Source organism: Arvicola amphibius, chromosome 7 (genome assembly GCF_903992535.2).
Source record: "Arvicola amphibius chromosome 7, mArvAmp1.2, whole genome shotgun sequence".
Lineage (NCBI taxonomy): Eukaryota > Metazoa > Chordata > Mammalia > Rodentia > Cricetidae > Arvicola > Arvicola amphibius.
The window spans coordinates 101,571,728-101,586,797 of record NC_052053.1 but is presented as its reverse complement, the minus strand read 5'-3'; the positions used below and the strand labels follow the sequence as shown (position 1 = coordinate 101,586,797).

Sequence of the window (15,070 nt, the reverse complement as noted above, 5' to 3'; positions counted from 1 at the left end):
GTCAGGACAGGAACTCAAACAGGCAGGAACCTGGAGGCAGGAGCTGAGGCAAAGGGCATGGGGAGGGGCTGCTTACTGGTTTGCTCCCCATGGCTGCTCACCCTGTTTGGTTTTTTCCATTGTATTTTTTTTTATCAGAAAACAAATAAACAACTTGGAATGGATTTGAGGCAAATTGAGCCATAAACAGATTTTCTTTAAATGGATAAACAAAGTTTAAAAAGCAAGCAATAAAAGAAAATGTTTCTGGTACAATAAGCATCAGCAGTATGGAAAAAAGCAATAGTGTACGAGTACCCGGATAAAATGCGTTTTGCAGGAGAGCAACTTTGAGTACACACTGTTGACTATCTGCAGTCCAAGCAGAGTTTCAACTCCACACTTCGACAACAACATGCTGACAGTTCCTAAAAACCACTCTAAAAAAAGGCATAACCCAGATGTTCCCCCCACTTGACCAACTCCATCTAAGTTCAGACGTGCAGAAGGGCTTGACGTGTCCAGAGTAAGCAACATGTAATTTTCTAAACTAAGGTTTAAGGACAAGGAGGGTAAGATAAGCGAAGGAAGCAAGGAGGAATGAAGTCCTAATTACTAGACACACATATTTTGTTGACAGTTTACAGGTAAGTCACAAAGAAAGAAAAGGCAAACAACCAATTGTGTCCAAGGCACTTAACACAGTCTGCTCCATGTCTTCACTTCACTGCCATCGTTTGTACAAAGGCTTCATGGTTCCCCTGACCACCACCATTGATATCTGCTTCCCCAATCATTTGATCAACTTCTCCACCTGCTAGCTTCTCTCCATGGTTAGCCATCACAGCCGAAGCTCCGCTGCACTAATCCAGTCGTGGCCGCCCTTGTCAAACACGCGAATGCCTCCCTAATTTCTTCCTCAGTTGTTGTCAGAAATCCAGGGAAGTCAGTTGTGCCCTTACCACCTCCGTCTACATCACGAATCATGTCTCTTTGCTCTGCTTCTGCCGGAGAGACCCTATCACAGTCCCTGGTTGTTACAGTTCCATCACCATCTTTGTCAGATAGCGACAAAACGTCTTTGAATTTCGCAGTCTGCTCGTCAGTCCGTCAGCCACGCTGGAAGGCTTACCAGTTTCTGAGACTGAACCACACAACCTCTCTACTTGTTCACTCCGCTCAGACTCCTGTTTTCTTATAGAAAGTCTAGGACAGACAGACAGACAGGAGACAGGGCTCTGGCAGCGACAAAGGCCCGAGCTAGCAGTACTGGCTGTCCACCCAGAGATGGCTCAGGCAGGGGTTTTGGTCATCACCCCTTTGCCTCCATCAGTCAGGTGTCTGAAACCATCACGTGCCTGGGCGAGCAGGCAGCAGCATGGAGACACTCCAACTGCAGCAGATTTCTTGGAAGCTGTTAAGGTTATTGATTTAAGTCCTGACAGGCTCAAGGGCACTAAGAGAGTCTCTCAAAGAGAAATCAAACTGTTTCCCCAGGTGACTCCTGATTTTTACTCAGGCAGAGGTCTAAATCTATTGAGGTGAAAGCAACTGGGTCTCACCTCTGGAACAATCTGGGGAGACCTATAAAGTTTATTGATTTGACTTATTTAACTTACCCGGCTAATACTAAAACAACTAGACCCATCAATCAGACCCCTCCAGAGAGCGATTACAGGGTGGATTGATTCCCTCTCAGAGGTGACAGTAAAGGGGACTTCTCTAAGGGTGTCAGGACAGCACCTTGTGCTGGGGCTTGGGCCCTTCGCCTAGCACGGTGACCTTCTAGAGCAGTGCATCAGGGAAGCCACCTCTCTGGAAGGTGGCCAGGAGTTCTCCGGAAACAGGCTGCAGTGGCCTCTTTGGATGCAGAGAGTCACACAGTCGCATGGGGAGAGGTGTGGGAAGCTGCCAGATTTCGCTTGCCAGGGAAAAAGAAGAAAAACCGTCACCACAGGGTAAGGAAGGAGGGTGGATGCAGAGGGGCAGGCAGCCAAGATGACTGAGCAGTATAATGACCTTGAAGTCCCCAGCCAGGCCTGCCAGAGGACGCGCTGCAGACCTGTGTCAGCTTTAACGCAAGGGACCTGCAGCGGGAGTCAATCTCTGGCTCACTGTTTTCTTGCCTTGAGAAGCAAGGTATGCAACTACCCAGGGTTACCTGCAGACTAGTTGGAGGGGATCAGATGTTTCCATTTGAGTGACGTGTGACCCGAGTCCTTGGATGATACAATCCAATTAGTGGCACTGGAAGTGCAGTGGGGAGCCAGGAGAAAGGGTGCCCCTGTGAGAACTCAAAGGCTAGGGAAGGTCCCAGGGAGATCAGACTTGAACTTGAAGAACATGGGAGAACTGATTAGCAAATCCATCTTCCAGAAACACGGCCTCCAAACCAGGCATGATAGTATATGCCTGCTTGTAATCCTAGCCCTTGGAAGGCTGAGCAAGCGCCCATGCTCAGCATGGGCTACACATGGAGACCCTGTCTCAATAGAGGGAAGGGAGGGAAAGAAGAAGGAAGGAGAGAATTACTGTGCAATTTGACACCCACGTACATAAATATGGGGGCTGGGACTATATCTCAGTTGGTAGAGTGCTTGCCTAGCTTGCATGAAGCCCTAGGTTCCATTCTTAGTACGGTAGCCAGACTTTATTTGAACTCCCAGCCCCCAAATAATGACACAGAGACTTATTCTTAATTATGAAAGCTTGGCCTTTAGCTTAGGCTTGTCCCACTTAAAAACTTGTTTCTATTAATCTACGTTCTGCCACATGGCTCTTTACCTCTCCTCCAATCTGTGAGTCTGACTCCCTCCAAGTCTTGCTGGTTAGTGCCTCAAGCCTAGCTTTAGTCCCCGAGTTCCTCTCTCTGCCCAAACGTCCAGCTTAACCTCTCCTGTCTAGCTATTGGCTGTTGAGCATTTTATTAAACCAATCACAATGACACATCTTTACATATTTACATATTTACAGTGTATAAATATCCCACAACACAGCACCTCATGGTACTGGTCGTGGAGGTACAGGCAGGAGAATTGAAGTTCAAGGTCATTCTTGGCTACAGGGAGTTTGAGGCTAGCCTGGGATACAAGAGCCCCCATCTCAAAAACAAACAAACAAGCAGACAGACAGGAAAAGAAATACTTAATGGTTACATATAGACTGGTTTGTTAATCACAGGAGGTTCAGAACCAGGGTTTGGGTTTAAATCTGGTCTCCACCAATCAGTATCTATATGAGTAAATTATATATGTATCTTATATATGTATCTATATTAGTAAATTAATGTCTGCAGGACTTAAACTCCCCATCTCCAAAACAGGGAAAATGATACCTAATAATAATATCTAATGCCTTTCTATTGTAGTTAACTTGACACAAGCTAGAATCACCCGGGAAAAGGAATCACAATTGAGAAAATGCCTTCATCAGATTGGCCAATGGGCAAGTCAGTAGGGCGTATTCACGATGAATGGGTGCATGTGGGCTCAGCCTACAGGGGACAGTGCCATCCCTGGGCTGGTAGTCCTGAGTTCTATAAGAAAGCAGGCTGAGCAAGCCACGAAGAGCAAACCAAAAATCAGTGTTGCTCCATGGCTGATGCTTTGGTGTCTATCTCCAGGTTCTTGACCTGAGTTCCTGCCCAGACTTCCCCTTAGGAATCGACTGTGACCTGAGCTGTAAACTGAAATAACTCTTTGCTCCCTAAGTTGCTTTTGGACACGGTGTTTTATTCCAGCAACAGGAACTAACTAAGGCAGTATTAATAACAGCACGGATCTAAGAATGTCAGTAGTGGCAGCACCTGATAATAGAGCCCGCAGCGAAAAGCAGTGTAATGCTTGAATGAGTCTGGTGCTTGCTTACAGAGCCCTCGGCACAGCAGCTGGCCCACAGGAAGCATTCGGCAAATGCTAGTCACTGCCGGTACTGTCCTTCCTGTGAACGGTAATAAAGACAGTTTTCTTATTCCTGCCAAGCTGAGGGGCATGTGGGCTCCTTAGGGACTTCCTGAAAAATGAGTCAAAGGCAAGCAGAGGGTGTCTGTCCTGGGGAGAGCATGGAGGGAACGATTTCCATGTTGGAAGATGCTCCATGGGCTTTCTATGTTCTTGCTTTTTTTTCTCAGGCCTGGGCACTCTCCCTCCACCCTCTCTTCCTTTTGGAGTTCATCCAACGTCTGCTTGTCATGAGGGCTTTCCTTATAGCTCCAGCCACAGGCACTGTCTTCCACTTAACCTGTCACCCTCGTCTCTTCTCTGGCCACAGTAAGAGGGCTTACTCGTGCTACTGAACCTCTTGCAGGGCAGGCTGTGCCCCTCTCCCAGCCGTGTGTGCATTCCCCACGAACAGATACAGAGTCTAGCACACGCCCCGTAGTCTGGAGATGAGGCTGGCTGAGCAGAGGCTGCAGGCCTGGTGCTTAACCACAGAGGGAGGTTTTGTGTGAGCTCCCCTTCTCTCCCAGATGTTGCACGGATTCTGCTTGGTCTTAATAATAAAAACCTGGAGTCAGGAATCCAGGGCAAAAGCTGAAAGATAGAGAAGCAGAGCAGCCAGCCACTAGAGAGTTCTTAACCTCTACAAACTCTCAGAAGAAATAGACGATCCTGTCCCCACGAATCTTCAGATTGAATGCCTCTCTCAATGAAACCTCAGACCCTGTCTCCTCCTGCCTTAGAGTCCTCTTTGCCCAGCCATATCACTTCCTGTCTCCACCTCCCTAATGCTGGGGTTAAAAGTGTGAGCCCCACTGCTTGGCTCTGTTTTTCTTTTAGATTGACTTGATCTTACGCAGTCCAGGGTGGCCTGGAACTCTCAGACTCTAAATCTCCCGAGCACTGGGATTAAAGGCGTGTGCCACCACGGCTTGGCCTCTAGGGATAACTAGTGTGGCTAGCTCTACTCTGATCTTCAGGCAAGATTTGTTTGTTAAAGCCCAAACAAAATATCACCACATTCTACTCTGTTCCCATCAGGCCTCTGCCTGTTGCTTACTTCCTGGAACCCAGGAGTCTTGGCTCTTTTGACCTCTGCGCTCTTCCCAGGTTGCTTGTGTTTGCCAGTGTGGCACCCCCTGGGTGTGAACCCTACCAGCAGGAAGGTGGAGCTTCATGGATGAAGGAAGGGGAATAGCTGCCCCACCTCCAGGCCCAGACTTAGATCAATTTCTGGTCTCTTTACGCTGCACCCAGTGAGCTGCCACCCTGGTGCCAAATGGGCTTTAGTAAGTTTCCATTTGAGAAATCTGAGTCCGAGTCAACCCCGGTAGCTGAGACAGATTGGGAAACCTCACTAGGAGGCAGAGAAGGGCACGCCTTGTCCTCTTGTGGTTTCCCTCCAGGGCTGGGAGTTCCACCTAAATCATTTTTTGTGTCCTTGTTTTTTTCAAAGTCACCTGTCGGAAGCAGATTAGCAGAACCATTTCCCTTCTTCCCACTGCTCATTTTTGTTCTCCAAAGTGGGCACAGGAGAGATTAGCCTGGAGATATCGTCTGAAGATTACGGAGGCCCCAGCTCTGAGGAAGGAGGTGGCTACAGGAATGGAAAACACCTATGTCCACAAATTACCAGGAGCATCATGCAAGGATGGCCACGTACAGGTCAAGGATGGCAAAACTGAGGGCTGGCCCCGAATTTCTGCTCTGCGGAGGAGAGGCACTTTGGTTCCCAAGTGGTAGAGATTGCTCTCCCTTTGGACTGCTGTCCTGGAGATAATTTCCTCAAGTGTATGCTTTTCTGAATTACGCATGCTGGCTCTCCCTCTAGAAGCTAAGAGGCCCGGGAGGGCACCTAGGAGGGGAACAGAGGGTGTGCCAGTCATAGCCAGCTAACTTAGCACCTGCAGGCAAGAGATAACATTCCCCAGACTTTCACAGAGCCTCCGGCTACAATGGGGCCTCCCCCCCAAAAGACACCATTGTACCTCCGTGGGGGATATAATAGGAGAGACCTGAGCTGCAACCTTGAACTTGAAATAGCCTAAAAAATAGAAAGACTGTGGAGCCACAGAAAAGGCTCTCCTTCTGAGATTCAGCGGAGGCCCGATTCCACAGGCTCTGCACAGAAATAGTTCACAAAGGGACCATAAACCCCTTGTAATGTGAAAAATGTTCCTGAGTGCCCTGGGTGATATTGACAAACAGCCTCAGAGCTGGACAAGGAGCCAGGGCTCCTCGCTCACTGCCAGCCAGTGCCTCTTTACTTTCTCTGTGCAGGAGAGAGCTGTAGGGATGATAAGCCCTCAGGAACGGTTTGTGTGTGTGTGAGGGGGTGGCGTAGGGGTGCAGAACTTCTAGAAGTAGTGATCTCTCCAAACTGGCAAGACTTGGGCTATCGGAGAGATCAAGAACTTCAAGGACTGCTTACATTGCTTTTTAGTTTTCAAAAGTTATTTTATTTTATGTTTGTGGGTGTCTTGCCTGCATGTATGTCTGTGCATCATGTGTTAAAATAAAATGGCACTGTTCCCCAAGAACAGGGAGCCCCCCAATGGCCCATGCAGCAACGAGTCCCAGATAGGGAGCTGCAAGGTGGGTGAGAGACCAAGATGGATAGGCAGCCAGGCAGAGTGAGGTTGGATATTTATTTAGTGGGTTATGGAAGGGAAGGGGAAAGGGGAGACAAGAAGAAAGAGGCAGAGAGAGAGGAAAAAAAGAGAGAAAGAGAGAGGGACAGAGAGATAGAGAGAGGGGGGAGGGGAAAAGTGGGGAGATGGGAGCTAGGCAGAAGCCAGAAGCTGCCTCTTGGGGGAGAGACAGAAATGAAAGGGCTCAGACTGGAAGCAGATCTGCCTGCCTTGATGGAGGGAAGGGGAGGGGAGTGAGAGGGGGTTAGCTCTTAAAGGGACAGGACAGACCATTACATCATGCATGCCCCTAGTGCTTGTGGGGGCCAAAAGAGGGCATCAGATGCTTTGGGACAATTGTGAGCAACCATGAGGAAGCTGGGAATCAAACCCCGGGTCCTCTGGAAGAGCAGACAGTGCTCTGAGCAATCTCTTAACCTATTTTCATTTTTTAAAAGAGAGAGAGAGGGTCGGGTAAACTATAATAATAGAAATAAGATATTTTTCAAACTTTATACTTCATAATCAGGTACATTTTATCACCAAAGGTAATATTTTGTTATTCATAACATAATAACGGACTGTTTACTTATTTATTTATTTTTGAGGCAAGGTCTTGCAATGTGTGGGGTCACCTCTTATTCCAATTGTCTCTGACACTGGGTAGGGAGAACGCTGAGTGACACTGGGTGGGTGGGGCCACCACCATGTTAACTCCTTTGGCACTGTGCATGAGGAACAGAGGTGTCCCCGAGAAGGCCTCTGACCTGTAGGTAGTATGTGGGGCAGTGAGAACTGGGTCTATGGCTTTGCCCTCCAGGTTGTCCCAAGATGCTTGCACAAAGGATTTGGCATTGGCTATGGATGTGGCTAGCTCAACAATTCAGCTCTGCTATTGTTCTTTTCCTGTCTCCACCCCCACCCCTCAACTCCCTCACTTCTGCTCCTAGGACCACAGTTCCCATGAAAAGGTTGCAAAGCCTGTCACTCCAGTTGCTGTGCTCAGTGTATGAGCTGTTGCTTGTTCTGCTGTCCTGGGCTCTACGTTTCAGAAGCCCAGTGTTTTCCTTGTAAGAACAGCGGAACACTTGACCTTCTGACGTCGCACTTTGGCAGTTGATTTTTTGGAGTTCAGATGCAAACTCTGACATTGAGATTTGTTATATGCCATCTGTGGAATGCTTTTATTTTTTCTTAAATTCCACTTTTGCCATTTAGCAGTGTGAGCTGTCCTTTCTAGCCTTGAGTTATCTAAGAATTTGCCCATAAAATTTATTGGCTGCTTAGAAAAGGCCACCGATGGCCAGTCCTTAACCTTCTCTCTCACTCTGCCCTCCCTGATTGCTCCATGCTTACAGCCTCACCTCCTCACTGGCAAGAAGGGCCAAGCTCTCACCCCCAGGGTCTGGAAGTTGTTATTTTATTCTTCTCTTCCCGAAGGCTCTTCACATGAACGTCTATCTCTTTGTCATACATTAAAACTCAGGCTGAAATGTAGTGTGCTTGCCTAGCATGCACAAAGACGGGGGTTCTATCCTCAGCACTGTATAAATATCAGGTGTGATTGTGTATTCCTAGAACTCCCAAACTCAGGAGGTGGAGACAGGAGGATCTAAAGTTCAAGGTCATTCACAGTTCCATAGTGGAGCTATGGAGGCTAACCTTGTGCTACAGGAGATCCTATCTCATATCCATAGTGGAATTTAAGGCTAACCTGGGCTACATGAGAGCCTATCTCAGTCAATTTCCCATTCCCCATGCCCCAAATTGCAAGTCAGCTTAAAAGAAATGTCTCAAAGACATTGCCACCACCACCGCCTTGATGCCTATCCCAAGCCACGGCTGTCACGCTGCAGTATTAATTTGCATCCTTTTTTTTTTCTTTTGTCTGTTTCCCTAATGAGATCAACACATGCAGGACAGTAGGAACATCATCGCCTTTTCCCACCGTGGCATCTCCAACACCTAGTTCAGCACCCGGCACTTGGCAGGAGCATATCTGACTCATCCCTTTTACACATGGGTGAACCAGATGCCGGGCCTCTCCCCGGTTCTACCAATTCTCTTCTCTCTCCTCTTGCGCCTCACCTCTTCCCCCTCTCCTGAACCCACTGGCAGAAAAACTGCTGTAATTCCTTCCATCTAGCAAAGCAAACAGGTTATCCCTCTCCTGGTGACCTGGTTCAGCTGACCCACATGTTTTAGTTATGCGCCACTTCCTCCCGCGGAGCAGCGCCTCCAGGAGGGAAGGGCTTGCATCTGCTTTGTCTGGCGATGTTTCCTTCGCATCAGAGCAAACAATGCAAATATGTCAGACGCTTGAGTCATCTTGCGGAGTAAAATGGACGAAATAGCAAAGCCTTGAATTAACAGAGACGACATCAACCCAAAGCTTGAGCAATGTCCAAATAATATTTACCCAGGAAACAAATAGGGTGGCCTTGTAGGGATGCGTGGTGGCCGCTCACACTGGATATTCTGAGGAGATGCGCTTCCATCCTCCATGCTCTGTCGGCCATGAAAATCTTAGCAGGGCGGTTAAAGAATAACAGTGATTTTAAAATGCAAAATTGGAAGCCCAGAGATGGCTGTCTTCCTCAAACACTGCAGACTTCAAAGTCAGATTTAAAATGTGAGTTTACTTCCTTTCTGGGATTTGGCATGCAACAATAGTGTAGGCCAGGAGGTGGCGATGCCTCTCTCTCTCCAGGACTGCTGGGCAGTGTTGAAGGACACAGAGAGAAAAGGTTGGGACCTGGCTTGATCAGCCAGGAGCCTGTAGAAAGAAGAGCCAAGAAAACAGGGCTTTGCCTCAGATTGCCTCATTCCTGTTGGCTGGGCCCCATGAGGATAGAGATCCTTGCTGGAAAAAAACCCACATTTTGAAGGCTTCCGATGCGTGAGCAGCTACAAACCCAACCGGTTGGCAGGTCCACACTGAGGATTTTTATCTCAAATTCAAGGACTCTGGAAATCTAGGACAGCAACTTGGCAAACCTGAGCTGACAGAACTTTGGTTCAGCTTTCCCTTGGCTTGGGCGATGGCCTCTGAGAGCCAAGGAGGTTTTCTTCAAGGTGCAGGCTCTGCCCAGACAGCGTTCTACACTAGAATTACCTTTCTAATGCTGAGACCCTTTAATACAGCTCCTCATGTTGGGGTGATTCCCAACCATAAAGTTGTTTTCATTACTACTTCATAACTGCAATTTTGCCACTGTTATGAATCATAATGCGGATATCTGTTGTCCGATGGTCTTATGTGATCCTTATGAAAGGGTCATGGACCCCCAGGTTGAGAACTACTGCAAGCCCTAGGTCTGTGTACAACACTGTGGGCAAGGGTTGGAGGCGAGTGATAGACATATGCACTTCCTGGAGCGAAGCTGGTTTTCTTTTCTTTCTTTTTTCTGTTTACCTGGGGGCTCCAACGACTCAAAACACATTGGAGATCCAAGTTATAGGCTGGGGTATAGCTTGGCGCTGAAGTGAAGACCTTGAATCCAATCTCTAGCACAGAAAAGAAAAAGGAAGGCGGAAAAGACAGACAGGCAAGCCACTCCTATTCCCCACAGAGGCCTGACTACTTTCTCTTTTTAATCCCAAATAGTTCCCCGAGGCATTCCAGCTCTTCAGTTTTCATTAAGAAGCCTCTCAGTCAAGAGCTGGCCTGTTGGCAGGAAATATTGTCAGGTATTTGACCAGAGAGGGCAGAAGATGTATTGATGGGAACGAAGCTGTTAACCAGGTAAGCATCAGAGAAGATACAGAAGTCTCCTTGGAGAGCTACAGGAAGCAGCCTCTGTCCTCAGGCATGGGCACGGGGAGGGGTGGGAATCATCCAAAGGTAAAAACCCACAGCTGTGGCTGCTCTGTCTGAGCTGGAGAGGGGGTCATGGGACGCCAGGTCTCCTGGAACAGGAGCACAGTGAAACTGATTCTGCAAGTGTTGGGAGAGCTCTGAACTGCCAGGCGCTCACTGCAGGACTCAGAGAGGAGGCTAAGTTGACCCCGGCAGGAGCAGAAATCCGGCAGGAAGCAGACAGAAGGGAACCACCTTTCCTTCCTCTGCCTGCCACATTCTTACCACAGAGAAGATGACCCACGGAGCCAGCTGGCAAAGCCAAATTGTGGTTGGCGGAGTCTGGGCTCAAGCATCACACAGGCTGGGCTTGGAGCAGAGAGACAAGTGGTTAAGAAAGTCTCTCCAAACATTCTGTTTACTAAATAAAGTATCCACAACCATTCCCAAATCTTTGTGGAATTTGTCACTGGGCAGGCTCTGTAATGTATGTGATGGACTTTTAGTAGAGTTTGGTATCCCAATGACAACGTGCGGCCACCTTCCTCCATGGTCTTACAGCAGAGAGAATCTTATTTCCCATTTTAAGTCAGATCCTCTTCTAATTGAGTGGGGAGCAATGGAGACTTCCTAACTAGGGCTCATGGATACTGTGGGCACTGGCCTATTGATACTTACCTCTCTAGTGAAGTCCTCTGGAGTTCTGACTCAGAAACCAGAGTCCACTGTCTCCCCGGACACTAGTATATCTCCTGGTCTTGGAAATACAGCCTCTCGCCATGCTCCACAAACATGACTCGGCAAATACAGTTAAAAAGCAAAAACTATTTTGTTTTCCCCACTCTTTCTTCTCTCTCATCTGCTCAAGGCAGTAAAGGCTTCCTCTGCCCCAGGTGAAAGTGAGGGCAAACTCCATGAGGGTCTGGTCACATGTAGTCACACAGCCCTAAACCACACAATGTAAATGTAACAATTGCACCACCCCTTCTTTGCTGTGCTTTGAGCATGTCCTTCAAAGGCTTACGTGTTGGAAGCTCCATCGTCCGTGTGGTGACATGAGTGGCGGATCTTTCAGAAGACAAGGCTGATTCCTTCCCGCCCTCTGGCCTCTTAACTCCTAAGCGATCTCTCCCAAGTGTGTGGGCTCCATCACAGTGTGCCATAGCTGAGGGAGTCCTTGCCAGAGCCAGCACCCAGCCTTGGGTATTTTGTTATTGTAATGGAAAATGGACAAACATCCCACCCTCCATGACCTTTTATTTTAAAATTGGTTTCTCTCTCATCTCCTAGCTTAGGATTCTTGAGAGGTAGTAAGAAAGGGGCTGGTAGGAGGGATACATGGTCAGCTATGAATAGTTCTCCATTTATTATCTGCACGTTATAAGTCTGAATGCACCCATGGTCCTGTCACTTAGGAAGCTGAGACAAGAGAATCCTGCTTCTAAGGCCAGCCTTGGCTGCATAGTGAGGGCTCATGTCAGGACAAAACAGAAAAATAGAAAACCACGTTGGATATCCAGGTTTGAGAAATGGTGTGGGGACTAGGGTTTTCTTTCTTGACTGTTCTACGTTCTTTCTTGGATTTGGCCAATGTGAAGTGTTGCTGTTCAGAGGTCTTTTTGTGGTAATCTTTCCTTCCTCTGAGGATGTCCTCCTCAGAGCGTGCCTCCCAGAGAGATTCCTCTGTCAGAAATGCTGTTCAGCCTCTAGGAGTCTGGTGAGACCTGGGGCTTCCCCCTGGGGTCTGTCCATCCCTCAGTGCAACCCTAGGGACAGACCTGGGGCTTGCCTTCCATTCTTAGACTGACTCACACCTGACTACACACTTGCACACCCTCTGTTGGGATGACCTTCGAAATGTGAATGTTTCTAGCCCCACCCCTTGACCTGTTTTTATTCCGTAGTCAGAGCCAAGACCAGCCCACTATTTGCTTTTTAGACGATCTAGATGGGAATCAGTCTTGTGTGTTTCCTAAGCTCACAAGGAATGCCTATGAGGTCCCGCAATGGATGAGTTGAAGCCCCTTTCCATAAGCTTTCTATGGCAGCCCCCCCCCCCATCTGTCTCTCCCATAGAACACCAGAAAGGCATCCACAAATCTGCATTTATCTTCAAAGTCTGAGCACGTAGTTCAGGAGTCACAGGATGATGTCCTTCCGTCTAAATCCTGCAGGATATTTGGGTGTCGCACCTCAGAGTGTGAGTTCTGGGGCCTTCGCGCCTTCGCAGAGCGTTGTTTTGGAGTCTTAATGCATGCATACACCGAACAAGGAGGAAGTGTCGAAAAGCAGGCCTGCTTTACTCTAAAAGCAACAACATTCTGAAAACACCCAAACCTGAGAACAAAGGCCAGAACAGGACTCCTTATGCCTCAGCTGGCAGGGTTTGCTGAGATAAAGAGGAGATGCTGGGAAGTTTCCCCCAGGGTCTTGGAATCAACACTTAACTGAAATCACCAAACTGTTTATAATCGTGTACAGAAGATTTGAGAGCTGCAGAACAGCTCTGGAGGACTGCCTTTTGCCTTGCTGCATGTTCTCTCTCTTTTACACACACACACACACACACACACACACACACACACGCACGCACGCACATGCACACACTCACACACGCACACACACGCACACATTCACACTCACATATGCACACACGTGCATTTTTGTAACCATGTCCATTGGACAGGGACCTTGTGGGGGTTGTTGAGTACCTAGAGGTTTTGTATTTGCTGGATTTGAACCCAGGGCTTAACGTGTTCTTTACCACTAAACTACATCCCAGCCTGGTTATACAGAAATTCTGAAGCCGCTCATCTGGTATTTACAGTTCAAAGAGGAAATTTTACTGTCTAATGCTGGATCCAGAGCAAACTACTGGGCTGGTTGGCAAGTGTTTCTGAGAAGGGAGTACTTGCCGAGTGGGGAGTGCTTGTAGCTGCCAGCTGGGGTTCCACCACTCACAGCTGACCCACTCCAAGGTCACTTGCCTGTTGTTCTTGGGCACCAACTGCTTCCTGCTTCTGCCTGCCTGAGCTTGTCCCAGAAGTGACCCTGACCAGTGGCCATGGGTGGAGGGCTCTTAGGGACCATTTTGAGGAGTGTGCCAAGTAAGTTATCAGAAGGTCTCAGAGGAATCTGAATCTCTTCCCCTCTTGGAAACCTATTCACTAACCCCTAACTGGGTCGCCTGGATCAAAAGGCAAACTTTCAGGCTAGCAAGATGGCCCAGTGACTCCCAGAGGACCTAGGTACAGCTCAGTGGTATGGGACATGTAAGTGCCCACACAGCAGCTTACAACCATCTTTAACTCCAGTCAGGGGATCCAGTGTGTTCTTCTGGCCTCCTCGAGCATTGCACATACATGGTGCATACACATACATGCAGGCAAAACATCCATATTTATAAAAGTAAAATAAAATGAAAAATACAAACATAATAATTGTTTTCTATTTGAAGATTTTTTTTTTTTCCTTTTTGAGACAGGTCTTGTATATCCCAGACTGGTCTTGAACTAGATACGTAGCCTGCCTTCACCTCCTGCTTTTTGGGATTAAAGGTGTGCACTAACACAAACTGTTTATGTGGTGCTGGGGATGGAATCCAGGACCTTGCACTCGGAGAGGTTTGTCCAAGGTCCCTAGATTTGTAAGTATCTTGATTTCAGGCTCCTGAGACTTACTTTATTACTATCCGTGTCCACCTCAGCGACTCCCGAGACAGGCCTCTTAAAACCCATACGAAGAACAATGCAGAGCTTCTTGGGCTATATATAGGCCAAAGCCTAATTTAGAGATCTTAATTGGCTTTATCTGTGGTTCTGGAGCCAGTCCGTGCTTCATTCAACCAAATAAAATATGTGCGTCAATGAGCCAAGCAGCAGGGTTTAGTCTTTGTGGATATAAAAGCACTGAAGGAAACCAGAAGAGAAGGAGGGAGAAGAGGAGGAGGGGGAGGGAGGACAGAGAGCTGAAGGGGGGGCAGCAGTAGCAGCAGAGTAGGTGAGTCATTTCTAAGCTACTTTCCTGGTAAGGGGAGCACAGAGAGACTAACGGAGCACCTCCCCCCCCCCCCCCCACACTCACCCAGGGAAGTCCAGATAACAAAGAGGAACTTCTGTTTGATTCTGATTTTCCTCTTCCTCTGATCGTAGGATCTACCCGGGGCTTTATCCCAAACAGTGGCCCCCTGTGGTGTTTCATTGTTACCTCTAACATTACTCTCCTGGCCTCACTTTCCCCACTCTCTCACAGAGCTTTCTGGGACCCCTGACCAAGCCAACTCCAGGTCCTCAAACCTTTGCAGCAGTGTCTACTGTGTGCCGTGGGGAACTAAAGCCGAGGCAGTGACATCTGGAAGCCGGTCTCTGATAGGAAAATGTAAACTGTGCTCGCTGAGACCGCACTCCTCTGTAAATCCAGCTACTGGAGACAGCAAAAGTTAGCAGCTTCCATTGGCTGACAGCTTTCTTGATAGAGAGTGTAACCCCAGCACTTCCCCAGCACCCCATTAACTGCAGTCTTAGGGGGAGCGTCCGGCTCTCTTATCTTCTGGTTGAGAAAAAAAAAAGTCACGCTACTTGCATGTGACAAGAGTTGATATTTGCCATTAGCCATTTGGCTTCTGAACCTGAGTTCTTGACCACGCCCTGAACTTTACAAACTGTGGCCTACTGAACAAGCAAAGGGCTGGGGAGGCCTCCACAGTTCTTCATGTGTTTTGAAAG

At 48.1% G+C, this 15,070-nt stretch overlaps 1 pseudogene; it reads right to left on the bottom strand.

Annotated features, from left to right (window-relative positions):
- Window positions 1-698: 698 nt before the first annotated feature.
- Window positions 699-8,306, bottom strand: LOC119819394 (annotated as a pseudogene).
- Window positions 8,307-15,070: the final 6,764 nt, after the last annotated feature.